The following is a 14645-nucleotide window of genomic DNA, read 5'->3' on the forward strand; positions in this document are numbered from 1 at the left end:
AAAACTATATGGAAACAAACTGGATAACCTAGAGGAGATGAACAAGTTTCTGGAAACATACTGTCCACCAAAACTGAATCAAGAAGAAACTGAACACTTGAACAATCCGATCACAAGAAAGGAAATAGAAATAGCCATTAAAAACTTCCCTACAAATAAAAGTCCAGGACCGGATGGTTTCACCGGGGAATTCTACCAAACATACAAAGAAGAACTCATACCAGTCCTTCTCAAACTCTTCCAGACGATTGAAATGGAGGGAATACTCCCAAACTCATTCTATGAAGCCACCAACACCCTGATACCAAAACCAGGCAAAGACACTACAAAAAAAGAGAATTATAGGCCCATATCACTGATGAACATAGACGCCAAAATCCTCACCAAAATTTTAGCAAATACAATCCAAAAACACATAAAAAAGATTATACATCATGACCAAGTGAGGTTCATCCCAGGGACACAAGGCTGTTTCAACATATGCAAATCAATCAATGTAATACATCACATCAACAAGAGAAAGGACAAAAACCACATGATCATCTCGATCGATGCAGAAAAAGCATTTGATAAAATTCAACACCCATTTATGATAAAAACTCTCGCCAAAGTGGGTATAGAGGAAACATATCTCAACATAATAAAAGCTAAATATGACAAACCTATAGCTGGCATAGTTCTCAATGGTGAAAAACTCAAAAGTTTCCCACTAAAATCTGGGACAAGACAAGGATGACCACTATCACCACTCCTATTCAATATAGTCCTGGAAGTCCTAGCCACAGCAATCAGGCAAGAGAAAGAAATAAAAGGGATCCAAATTGGAAAAGAAGAGGTAAAATGTCATTATATGCTGATGACATGTTACTATATATAGAAAACCCTTAAAGGTCCACTCCAAAGCTACTAGAGCTGATTGAATAATTCAGCAAAGTAGCAGGTTACAAAATTAATGTTCAAAAATCAGTTGCCTTTATTTACACTACCGATAAATCAACAGAAAAAGAAAGTAAAGAAACAATCCTCTTTAAAATAGCACCCAAAGTAATAAAATATCTGGGAATCAATCTAACCAAGTAGGTGAAAGAATTATACACAGAAATCTATAAACCATTGATCAAGGAAATTAAAGAAGACTTTAAAAAATGGAAAGATATTCCATGCTACTGGATTGGAAGAATCACTATTGTTAAAATGATCACACTGCCCAAGGCAATCTACAGATTTAATGCAATTCCTATCCAATTACCCAGGACATATTTCACAGAACTAGAACAAATCATAATAAAATTTATATGGAACCATCAAAGACCTAGAATTGCCAAAGCATTACTGAAGACAAAGAAAGAGGCTGGAGGAAAAACTCTCCAAGGCTTCAGACAATACTATAGAGCTACAGTCATCAAGACAGCATGGTGTTGGTACCAAAACCGACATATAGACCAATGGAACAGAATAGAGAGCCCAGAAATGAACCCACAAACTTTTGGTCAACACATCTTCGACAAAGGAGGCAAGAATATACAATGGAATAAAGACAGTCTCTTCAGCAAATGGTGCTGTGAAAACTGGACAGAAGCATGTAAAACAATGAAGCTAGAACACTCCCTTACACCATATACAAAAATCAACTCAAAATGGATTGAAGACTTAAACAGAAGACAAGATACAATAAACCTCCTAGAGGAAAACATACGCAAAATTTTATCTGGCATACATTTCAAAAATTTTCTCCTAGAAGAAATAGAAGCAAGAATAAACAAATGGGACCTAATGAAACTTACAAGCTTCTGCACAGCAAAGGAAAACAGAAATAAAACAAGAAGAAAACCTAGGGAATGGTAGAAAATTTTTGCAAGTGAAACCGACAAAGGCTTGATTTCCAGAATATATAAGCAGCTCATATCACTCAATAAGAAAAAATAAACCACCCAATCCAAAAATGGGCAGAAGATCTAAACAAGCAATTCTCCAAGGAAGACATACAAATGATCAAAAAGCACATGAAAAAATGCTCAATATCACTAATTATCAGAGAAATGCAAATGAAAACTACAATGAGGTATCACCTCACACCAGTCAGAATGGCCGTCATTCAAAAATCCAAAAATGACAAATGCTGGAGAGGCTGTGGAGAAAGGGAAACACTCCTACACTGCTGGTGGGGATGCAGTTTGGTGCAGCCACTGTGGAAAACAGTGTCGAGATTCCTCAGAAGGCTAGGAATAGACTTGCCATATGACCCAGGAATCCCACACCTGGGCTTGTACCCAGAAGGAAATCTACTTCAGGATGACACCTGCACCCCAATGTTCATAGCAGCACTATTTACAATAGCCAAAACATGGAAACAGCCTAAATGTCCATCAAGAGGTGACTGGATAAAGAAGATGTGGTATATTTGTACAATGGAATACAACTCAGCCATAGAAACCGACAACATAATGCCATTTGCAGCAACATGGATGCTCCTAGAGGATGTCATTCTAAGTGAGTAAGCCAAAAAGGGAAAGAAAAATACCATATTAGATCGCTCATATTTGGAATCTAAAAACAAAAACACAAACATTCAAACAAACAAAAACAAAGCATAAATGCAGGACAGAAATAGACTCATGGACAGAGAATACAGACTTGTGATTACCAGGGGGATAGAGGGTGGGAAGGGATAGACTGGGATTTCAAAATTGTAGAATAGGTAAACAAGGTTACACTGTATAGCACAGGGAAATATACACAAAATGTTATGATAAATCACAGAGAAAAAAATGTGACAATGTGTATATGTCCATGAATGATTGAAAAATTGTGCTGAACACTGGAATTTGACACAATATTGTAAAATGATTATAAATCAATAAAAAATGTTAAAAAAAGTTGAAATTAAGGAATACCTTGAGACAAATGAAAATGAAAACACAACCACACAAAACTTATGGGACACAGCAAAAGCTGTACGAAGAGGAAAGTTTAGGGCGATACAGGCCTTCCTGAAAAAAGAAGAATAATATGAAATAAACAATGTAACCCACCAGTAAAAAGAACTAGAAACAGAAGAGCAAAAACACCCAAAAGTCAGCAGAAAGTAGGAAATAATACAGATCAGGGAGGAAATAAATAAAATAGAGATTTTAAAAAAATAGAGAAAATAATCAATCAAACCAAAAGCAATTTTTTTGAAAGAGTAAATAAAATTGACAAACCTCTGGCCAAACTCACAAAGAAGAAAAAAGAGAGAGCACAAATTTGCAAAATAAGATAGGAAAATGAAGAAATTACAACAAATAACATAGAAATACAGAATATCATATGAGAATATCATGAAAAACTACATGGAAAAAAATGGATAACCTAGAGGAGATGGACAAGTTTCTGGAAACATACAGTCCACTAAGACTGAATCAAGAAAAAACTGACCACTTGAACAAACTGATCACTAGGAATGAAATCGAATTATCAATAAAAAAACCTCCCTAAAAATTAAAGTCCATGACTAGACAGCTTCACCAGGGAATTCTACCACACATACAAATAAGAAATCATACCAGTACTTCTCAAACTCTTCCAGAAGATTGAAAAGAAGAAATATTCCCAAACTCATTGTATGAAGCCACCATCACCCTGATACCAAAACCAGGCAAAGACACCACCAAAAAAGAGAATTACAGACCAATATCACTAATGAACACAGATGCAAAAGTCCTTACCAAAATACTAGCAAATAGAATCCTACAGCACATAAAAAATATTATAGATCATGCTCAAATGTGGTTTATCTCAGGGACACAAATGTGGTTCAACATATGCTAATCAATCAATGTAATACTTCACATCAACAAGAGAAAGGACAAAAACCACATCATCATCTCAATAGATGCATAAAACTTTTGATAAAATTCAACACCCATTTATGGTAAAAATTCTCACGAAGTGGGTATTGAGGAAACATATCTCAACATCATAAAAGTTATATATGACAGACCTACAGCCAGTATAGCACTCAACGGTGAAAACCTCAAAAGCTTCCCACTAAAATCTGGGACAAGACAAGGATGCCCACTATCACCACTCCTATTCAACATAGACTTGGTAGCCCTGGCCACAGCAATCAGGCAAGTAAGAGAAGTAAAAGGGGTCTAAACTGGAATAGATAAGGTAAAAGTGTCACTATACGCAGATGATAAGACACTACATATAGAAAACCCTAAAAGGTCCACACAAAAACTACTAGAGCTGATCAAAGAATTTAGCAATGTAGCAGGTTACAAGATTAATGTTCAAAAATCAGTTGCATTTCTTTACACTAATGATGAATCAACAGAAAAAGAAAATAAAGAAACAATCCCTTTTAAAATAGCACCCGAAGTAAAAAATATCTAGGAATAAATCTAACCACAGAGGTGAGAAAATTATACACAGAAAACTATTAACCATTGGTGGAGGAAATTAAAGAAGACTTTAAAAAATGGAAAGGTATCCCATGCTCTTGGATTGGAAGATCCAATATTGTTAAAATGATCACACTGCCCAAGGCAATCTACAGATTTGATGCAATCCCTATCAAATTACCTTAGACATATTTCATAGAACTAGAACAAATCACAATAAAATTTATATGGAACCATTAAAGACATAAAATTTCCAGGGCATTACTGAAGAAAAAAAGAAAGAGCCTGGAGGACTAACTCTCCCAGACTTCAGACAATACTATAGAGTTACAGTCATCAAGACAGCATGGTATTGGTACAAAAACAGACATATAGACCAATGGAACAGAATAAAGAGCCCAGAAATGAACCCACAAACTTTTGGTCAACTAATCTTTGACAAAGGAGGCAAGAATATACAATGGAATAAAGACAGTCTCTTCAGCAAGATAAACATAAGACAAGATACAATTAACTTCCTAAAAGAAAATACAGGCAAAATATCTGACATACATCTCAGAAATGTTCCCCTAGAGCAGTCTACCAAGCAATAGAAATGAAAGCAAGAATAAACAAATGGGACCTAATGAAACTTACAAGCTTCTGCACAGCAAAGGACACCATAAGTAAAACAAAAAGACAACCTACAGAATGGGAGAACATTTTTGCAAATGAAACTGACAAAGGCTTGATCTCCAGAATATATAAGCAGCTCATATGACTTAATAAGAAACAACGAAATAACCCAATCCAAAAATGGGCAGAAGACCTAAACAAGCAATTCTCCAAAGAAGACATACAAATGATCAATGGGCACATAAAAAAATGCTCAGTATCACTAATTATCAGAGAAATGCAAATCAAAACTACAATGAGGTATCACCTCAAACCATTCAGAATGGCCATCATTCAAAAATCCACAAATGACAAATGCTAGAGTGGCTGTGGAGAAAGGGGAAACTCCCACACTTCTGGTGGGAATGCAGTTTGGTGCAGCCACTGTGGAAAACAGTGTGGAGATTCCTCAAAAGACTAGGAATACACTTGCCATATGACCCAGGAATCCTGCTCCTGGGCATATATCCTGAAGGAATCCTACTTCAGAATGACACCTGCACCCCAATGTTCATAGCAGCACTATTTACAATAGCCAAGATATGGAGACAGCCTAAATGTCCATCAATGGATGACTGGCTGAAGAAGTGATATATTTATACAATGGAATACTACTCGGCCATAAAAACTAACAACATGGGGCCATTTGCAGCAACATGGATGCTCCTGGAGAATGTCATTCTAAGTTAAGTAAGCACGGTAACAAGGAATAAAAAGAAGTTATCTCCAGGTACAGTTATTTTGATTAAAATTTCCATACAGAAAGCAAGTCACCCCCAAGAATGCTGCCAGGAGGAGCATCTGAGTGTAATAGCCCAGCCAAGCAAATTTGATTCTGACCTTCTCTCCGTAGAATTTCCTGCAGAAAGACAGAAGGTAGTTTCAGAAGACACACATAATCACTCTGTAGCTTCATCCTCATGTTAATTTCTTTTTTATTTTTTGGGGGGGACATAATTATGTTTATTTATTTCTTTTTTAAATGGAGGCTTTGGGGATTGAACACAGGACCTCATGCATGCTAGACATGCACTCTACCACTGAGCTATTCCCTCCCTCCATCATATTAATTTCTGATTCTAAATCAAGGGGGCTTTAAGTTTATACCTCTGGCTCAATTCACACTTAAAACATGCGTTTCCATAGCAGTCCCCAAATTCTACCGTGAAATAAGAAGTATTTTACATATCATAGAAGTACAGATCACTGGTTCACCTGCTGAAGAGAGATAAATGAGAACAGAGCAAAAGAGGGGACGAGGCCAACTCCGGAACAGTTACAAGGGATCATCACCACTCACTGGACAGTCTGGCACATTCAACAAATCCCGCCATAGATCATTCTTAACAGGCTTGACACAAGTGGACATCAACAACTGGCTCAGTCATCTGCTCCTGCCTTATCTCGGGAACGTCCCGGGAGCAAATGCATGGTAAACCACAGATAATAAGGAAATGGCTGATAATGATAACAACTGGGAGTGCAATGTCTCTCTGACAAAATATTTATAAAACTCATTGTGGGAATGGGAGAGGGCAGGATGGATGTGACTGAGGAAGGTACTGCCCTGTATTTTTTGTATTTAGCACGTCTGTTTCTCCTAGGTTTTAAAAGCTCCTCAACGTTTCTCAGTTAATCTGGAGTAGATGGAACAGGCCAGGGAGGCAAAATTAGAAGAAAGGAGGCAAGGCATGAAGTGGTACCAGGCTGATCTTGAAAGGGAGACAGACACAGACAGGCAGACACAGAGGGTTTAGGGATGAGGCGGAACAATGAGACGGCTGCTCAGGTGTGTCTTGCTGTTGCTGATACTTCCCTCAACTGGCTCACTGCTGACTCGGCAGTGCTGGGTAAAACCTGTGGATTTCCTCAGCTCTGAGTTCTCTCTGAGGCTTCTGGCTCAGGCTGGAGCTGAGATGAGCTCCGTGGGCTTAGCCTAGGGGGGACTCAGCTCTGAGAACAGCCTGGAGTCCTGGGAAACTTCACGCAGGAACCCCCTTGGGCTGGACCAGCACTCACAGGGCTGCTGTGAGGCCAGCTCCATCGTCAGAGACCTGGGTGTGGACCATTCCATGGGGAAAAGGGCTGAGCCCGATGCCAAATCAGATAGGAGGGACAAAGTGTGTTCATTCTCATGTGACTGGGCTTTGTGGCCTGGCTCACGGATGGCAGGCTCAGGATGGTGTCTGGCAGAGAAAACCCTGGCAATGGGTTTGAGATGTCTTGGACTCTTTCTTGTTAAGCTTTTTATAATACATTCTTATCAACTATCCGTCCTGAAAATGCCAAATTCAAAACTGAAAGAATTTTAGAAGTTGCCTGCTCCAACTGGCCAATGGTAAACACACCCTGCTACAGTTAGAGAGCTGGTCAGGCAGCCACTGCCTGGATATTTACAGTGATGGGGATTTCATTACTTCCCAAGGTTACATGTCGGCAAGAAGGTCAGAAAGACTTTTTGAACCTTAAACAGATGTCTGCCTCCTAGTCCTTGCTGAAAGGCTAGAAATAATGAGGATCCCTTCAAATGTAGTTTTGTCTGATTGTTATCTCTCTCTGTCAAAAACACCCCAATTATTAACATCAATTTTTCAAAATTCAGCTTTGATTTCTTTTTATCAAAGTTATACCATACATTCAATAAAGAGTCAAACAGTTCTCGAATACCAATTGTAAAAAGGAGCAGTTCCCAACAACCGCCCCATTTCCTGGCCAGAAGCAACCATGTTCAGCTCCTACTGCTGACTCTTGGGATAATTACTCCCTTTCTCTGACTAATATCCTTGTAACACAGCCTACTGATTTTTTCAGCTTTATGTATCACCTATTTAAACTTCTATTTTGGAAAATGAGGATTAAGCTGTCTTTCAAACCCCATCTCATCTACACACCCAAACCTTCATTCTTCCAACCTTTTGATACAATTACATTATAATTTTCATCAGCTCAGTATCCTTGCTTTACATTTTTAGGACTCTGTACAGACTGTTCACAGCTGTAGCAAGTTGTCTGCTAGACTTACATTTTCTTCCCTACTTTGTTTTTCCTGGAGTTAATAATTGTCTTGGTCGTTCATGGTGCACTTAGATTTCTGTGCACTTAACACTTCAACCCCAGACCTTCTCTTAACGAATAACTTTCTCAATACTTTCCAATACATTGTCTACGAATTTCATCTCCTTGAATAAATCTCTTCAGATCTCCTTCAACCTGCATTAACGACATGCTAGTCTTGTCACAGAGCTCAAGGGGCCACCAGTGGGAAGCAACAAGGGAATACATGGACCAGGAGCAGGGAAAAGATCAACATAATTTCCTTAGCAAACATACTTAAAATAGTGGGAAAATTGTTTGCTTTACAAACACAAACACACACACAAACCCCAAAAGCCCATAAAGAATGATTAAAGACCATCAAACCCATTGCCCTGCCTTCAAATTCTGCATAACATAAAACAAAAATAACAGAAGGAAAATATCATATAAATATGAATCTCAAGGGGGATGGGGTACACTCAGTGGCAGAGTGTGTGCTCAGCATGCATAAGGTCCTAGATTCAATCTTCAGTACCTCCATTAGAAAAAAAATTAAAAAGAAAAGAAAAATGTATCAACTTTAAATATTTACATATTTACAAGTGTCCTCTTTTAAAACTGTGTTCTACAGGATAACCCGGGTTAATGAGAAAGTGCCTCCTCATGACTGTGATCCTGCTGATAATTGAGGGAGGAAATTAGAGTATGACCACATGAAATAAAATCCCTTATGAAATAATGATCCCGGGTGACAATCATTATTGGCTGCTGTCATCACAAAAAAGAAAGTCAACTGGACATTATGTACCTTATTACAGGAGTACAAAACTTCACATAACAAGTATTCTTGCACAAAGTTGAACCACAATCAGATCAAGCTTTTAGGGGAGGATCAAATCACTTAGCTAAAGCCAATACATAGGATGGAGAAACAAGTCTAACACCACAGGGGAGAATGAAATTAGCCAAACAGGAAATAGAGAAACCCCTCAGCAATTTCAAGGAAAATGAGAAACAGGAAAATTATAGATTAGAACCCACTTGAGAGATATGCTAGTTGCAAGGTCTGAACCTAGTCTGGATCCTGATTTCAACCCCAAAACTACTTAAAACTGTATTTTTGTGACAATCAGGGAATTATTTTGTAACCCTAAAAAAGAAAGGAATATTCCAATTGTATTTGAAAGAGACCTTGTCATTTCTCTAATGAAAGGTTAAGCTATGTAGGATTGTCTTCAAAATGATCCCGTAGTGGGGGAGGGGAGGAGGTAGAGATGAAAGATGCAACAACAGTGACTCTGAGTTTATAATTCTGGAGCTGGGTGACAGATACAGGCAGGCTGGCTGTGCTGTTCTCTCTACTTCTGTACATGTTTGAATCTTTCCGTAAAATGTGAAACAAACAAAAAGTCTTCAGTGTTTTAAAACCCTCACTTTGAAGGTTAAGAGGTTTGCCCAAGTAGGTGGGCACCTGCATGGGACACTGAGATTAGAAAGAAAAGGCACTTGGCTCCAGGCCTACCTGGGGCTACCTTGACCCTCCTCTTCTCCTCACCATCCACAGCCAGCCCATAACTGCATCGTGTCAGCTCCACTCCCCAAACGCATTCCTCCCTGGCTCCCACCATCTCTCATCTGGCCCACTCCAAGAGCCTCCTACCCGGCCTCCCTGCTTCCTGGGTCCCTGCAATTCATTCTCCACATTATCTTTGCAAAATGTGAGTGAGAGAAAATTACTTTAGTGCTTAAACTATCATGACTGCATCTCACTGCACTTAGAGTCTACACTCCTTTCCGTGCTCCTGATGCCCTTCTAAACCTCATGTCTCATCACTCTCACCAGCGCTGGCTCCAGTATCTCCTCAAACCTGCTGAGCACATTTGTGCCTCGGGGCCAATGGACAAGCTGCCTCTATTCCTGGGGTGACTTTTCCCAGATCCTCAAAATCCAACCTCCTTATCACCATCTCAGCTCACATGTAACCTACTCAAAGATAGCTTTCTTGACTCACTTCCCCCCAAGTCTCCCATCTCAACACTGTCTTATTTCCTTCATTTCAATCTGACATTGTTTCCTTATTTGCCCGATTATTTTTGTTTGCTCGGTTGCCCTTGGCCTCCCTCCCCCCAGCAGCCTTGCCCAAACAGCGTAAGCTCCCGGGGAGCAGCCGGCACTGGTGCTCTGAGAAGACACATGCTGAGCGCGACATTACAGTCACGTGGTGTAGTGAAACGGTGTCGAACAGCAGATACAGCAAAGCAGTGAGAATTTCTCTTATTTTATAATTTAAGTGAAATCTAACATTTACTCCTGTTTAATGAAGAATTTGGTAGGTCTTTGCTCCCAGTTCCTGGACGGCAACTACTAAAGCCTTGAAATTTCCCAAGATAGGAGTGTCTTTGCTATTCATGGTGGAACCTTGGATGGCTTGTGTTCATGAGATGACTCAGGATGGGGACTGGCCAGCCAGAGACACCAACCATGTTATTAGAGGAGTGGGGCTTTGAGATTTGTGACAAGTGAGTGACCACCAGGAGAGGAAGGGGCTCAATGGTTTGGGCTAGGGAAAGGTTTGACTTACAGTTAGGGTTTGGGTTAGCCATGTCGGTAGTGACCCAATAAATCATGGCTTTGTAATAAAGCCTGCAGTAAAAACTTGGGGCAACAAAGCTCAGAGCTCCTGTGAGCTTCCTGGTTGGTAACACTCTTGGAGGACTGTCACACATAGATGCCATGAGGACAACCCTGAGCCCTTCCCACTGGAGTGCTCTCCACAACAGCTCACCTGATGAGATCTAAGGGCTGCTTCTTGTCTATGCTTCGAGGAGGAGCCCATTCCCTGTACAGAAGGCCCTGTTCGCTGGGGCAGCTGAGGTCCTCTGACGGAGGCTGAAGTTGCACTGGGAAGCAGAAGCAAACAGGTGGACGTCACTGTCACAACCTGTTCACATGTTCTGTTGATAAAATGTGGTGCTAACACTCCGTGGTCATTTGTAAATAACGGGCCCTCACTTGCCAGGAGGGATGGAGGTACCATATAATTTTTCATAATTCTCACCCAGGGTTAATTTTAACCCCTTGAGGGTCATTTGCAAACGTGGGTGGAAAGGAATGCTTGGGTGTTACAGTCCTGGGACCACCATGGGTACCTGGTGAGAGCCTTGCAGATGCTTAATGTCCTACAACCGGGACAGTCTTCCACAGCAAAAATCCTAGGCCACCCAAGTGCCCAAACTGCTGCAGTGGAGGGACACCTGATGGTCCAGCCTCCTCCTTGGACACCCAGACGAACCTGGACTCTGGCTGGTTAGGGGCAGGGTCAATTCTAAAACCCAGGCTTTTTTGTCCCCACAATTCAGTAGATTTTCGGTGACAGCACATGGAATATAAACAACAAAGAAACTTGACATGATGTTATATATTTAGCTTACTCAAGAAACAAAATTTAAATCCAGTCATTCTCCTTCCCACCTGACCTACTTTCCTTTCTCCTGTACTAGAACCAGATTATTACCCACCCAGCCTTAACATGGGTCCTGACTCCACTTACCTCCCTCCCAAACACCACATGAGATGATTCCTCAGCCTAGATGTGGGACCAGCAATTACAAGAGGCTTTAGTGGAAAAGAACTGGTTGTGCACAGATGCCAACTAAACACTGTAGAATCCTGGTGTCCCACATTAGTAATCATGACAGCTGTTTGCAAGTGTCCCCAAAGTTCATTTAAGACTCTCACTGCTAATTTTGCTGGGACATAAATATGAAATATGTGGACTGCTTGGCTGGACTGCTATGCTGTGTCTCTGATCCAGGAAGCTCAGTGACTGCTCCCTGCCCCTAGCTCCCTGTTCTGTTCATGCATGTGCATCAAGCAGCTGTTTAGTGTCCATTTTAATATGTTAAACAGTGCATTTCACTATTGTCTTCATCCACAAATACGTGTACCACACAGTAGTAATGATCAATCTCAGTCTTTGCTTTCTTTGGTCTTAGAGAGTCAGATAAGTGGATAGCAAAGATAACAAAGTCATAGAGCGCTATAATATAGTATTTCCTTTATTTCAATGACAGGATTTACTTAAAGAGCTTAGATATAACATCCTTGCATTTATGGCATCATTAAGCGTCTGAAGCTGTTACATTTTAAAAACTTCATTTCATGCGAGATATTATCAGTTAGAGAAGCGCTCCTGAATTTGAGGGGTTTCTGTCATCTCAGACGGAGTCCCTAAGAAATGTCAACACTCTGCAGTATTGCCATCATGACAAGAACCCAGACAGATGAAATTTGCAAAGCCCTGTGGTTTTCTAGTGCACAGACAGAAAATGGAATTTCAGAGGGAAAAAGCCTGAATTACAGAAAATGATAAATGAAATGGTCTAACATGCATTTCCCTTAGAAAGAACTAATTCTTCTTTGGTTGATAATAACATCTATCAGTAATTATGAAAAGAGCTGACAGATGCAAAGTACTTAGTATTGGCCAGGGCTGTTCTAACATTGACACAGATTCATTAACCCCCATAGCAACTCTACGAGGTGGGTACTATTATTATTCACATTTTATTGATGAGGAACTTGACAAACACAGAGGCTAAATGACTTTTACAAGGTCGACAGCAAGAAACCAGCACATGTGTTCCAGCCGGATTCTACACTCTTGGCCACTTTTCTTTTTGTTTTTTGGTGGCGGGGAGATAATACGGTAATTCTGGTGGGGTGTGGGGAGGTAATTAGGGTTATTTGTCTATTTTAGAGGGGGTGTTGGGGGCTGAACCCAGGACCTTATGCGTGCTAAGCGTGCACCCCATCACTTGAGCTGTACCCTCCCCTCTCGAGTCTATACTCTTAGCTGCTAATCTGCACTGCCCCACATGGTAACTCTGGGGGAACTACAGTTCATTCATTCACTCACTCGTTAAACTCAGCCTTCCTGGTGCCTAGGATTCAGCAGTGAACCAGACAACATGATTCCTGCCGTAAATGAGCTGTCGCCTCCCGACATATTATCTTCATTTTACCCAGGAAGAAACAAGGTCAAGAAGATTAGCCTTTTCCTGTTAACACCGGAGGATACATGAGGTGCTTTATTTCATTTCTGCCATTTGACTTACACCATGGGGAGGGAAAGCTGCCTTGCAGATCCCGGAGCTCACAAGCCTGTTTATCCCGAATTTTTTTTAACACTGTCCCTTACTTGATACTTGATCTGAGAAAGGATGAAGTAAACCTGAAAAGATTCTAAGAGAGCGTGTGGTGTACACAGGGTAACTAACCAGCCACTCTTTACTATCCTAACGGGAATCTGTAGGCATATTTCTTTTCTTTCTCTTTTTTCCTTTTTATGGGCAGCTTTTAAAAACCAAACCAAACCAACCAAACCAACCAAACCAAATCACTGATAATTCAGCAGCAGGTTCTATATCACCCACAAGACAGCAGCTAAACTCGGTTTAGACTTACATAGTGGCTTCTGGTGGCTGGATTGAAGAATGTATCTCTATCCTGAATATAAAAGTCATTCACGCAGCTCTTCTCAAATAGGGTAATGAAAATTTCTTGCTCCTGCTTGATGATACTTTCATCCACTTGGAGGACTTTCATAAAACAGCTGAAATTATCAAAGGCTGAGGACCGGGTTTTCAGATCATTGGGCTTCAGAGGCAATTTTATGTGCAGTATCTCAGCGTATGTACAGAGCACCTCCCACAGGCTGTGTACTTTTGCAAATACAAGCTTGTCATCCAAAACCTATATTGGGAGAATGAAAACACAAACAAGGAAGCTAACTATTTTCACATTTTTAATACACAGATTTTTCTTACGTTGCTGGTAGTTAAAGCACTTGTGCAAACACACACACATATGACACTGGTAAAAGTGAAGATATAATAAAAATAGATTTGCAAACCATCATACATTTTTGCCTTAAAGATAATTTCTTTGTTCATAGCAGCACTATTTACAATAGCCAAAACATGGAAAGAGCCTAAATGTCCATCAACAGGTGACTGGATAAAGAAGAAGTGGTATATATATACAATGGAATACTACTCAGCCATAAAAACCAACAACATAACGCCATTTGCAGCAACATGGATGCTCATAGAGAATGTCATTCTAAATGAAGTAAGCCATAAAGAGAAACAAAAATACCATATGAGATCGCACATATGTGGAATCTAAAGACTCATGGACAGAGAATACAGACTTGTGGTTACCAGGGGGGTAGAGGGTGGGAAGGGATAGACTGGGATTTCAAAATTGTAGAATAGATAAACAAGATTACACTGTATAGCACAGGGAACTAGACACAAAATGTTATGATAAATCACAGAGAAAAAAATGTGACAATGAGTGTGTATATGACCATGAATGACTGAAAAATTGTGCTAAACACTGGAATTTGACACAACATTGTAAAACGATTATAAATCAATAAAAAATTTTAAAAAAAGATAATTTCTTTGTTGAAATTACTGAAAAGTTATTTAAAATCCTTACAGTTCATTCATAAAATAACCAATGTTTTAGATGAAGAAAAGCAAACTTGTTAATTTTAG

At 39.9% G+C, this 14645-nt stretch overlaps 1 long non-coding RNA gene across 1 annotated transcript in view; it reads right to left on the minus strand.

The window, feature by feature from the left end:
* The window catches only part of LOC140694603 (uncharacterized), a 39126-nt gene extending 25342 nt beyond the window's left edge, over positions 1 to 13784 (minus strand). The window contains exons 1-2 of the long non-coding RNA XR_012070187.1: positions 13546 to 13784; positions 10865 to 10979 (exon numbers count right to left, since the gene is read on the minus strand). This is a non-coding gene — a long non-coding RNA (uncharacterized lncRNA). The remainder of the gene's footprint in view (positions 1 to 10864; positions 10980 to 13545) is intronic.
* Between the last annotated feature and the right edge of the window lie 861 nt (positions 13785 to 14645).

The sequence above is a fragment of the Vicugna pacos genome, unplaced genomic scaffold (assembly GCF_048564905.1).
Source record: "Vicugna pacos unplaced genomic scaffold, VicPac4 scaffold_65, whole genome shotgun sequence".
Taxonomy (NCBI): domain Eukaryota; kingdom Metazoa; phylum Chordata; class Mammalia; order Artiodactyla; family Camelidae; genus Vicugna; species Vicugna pacos.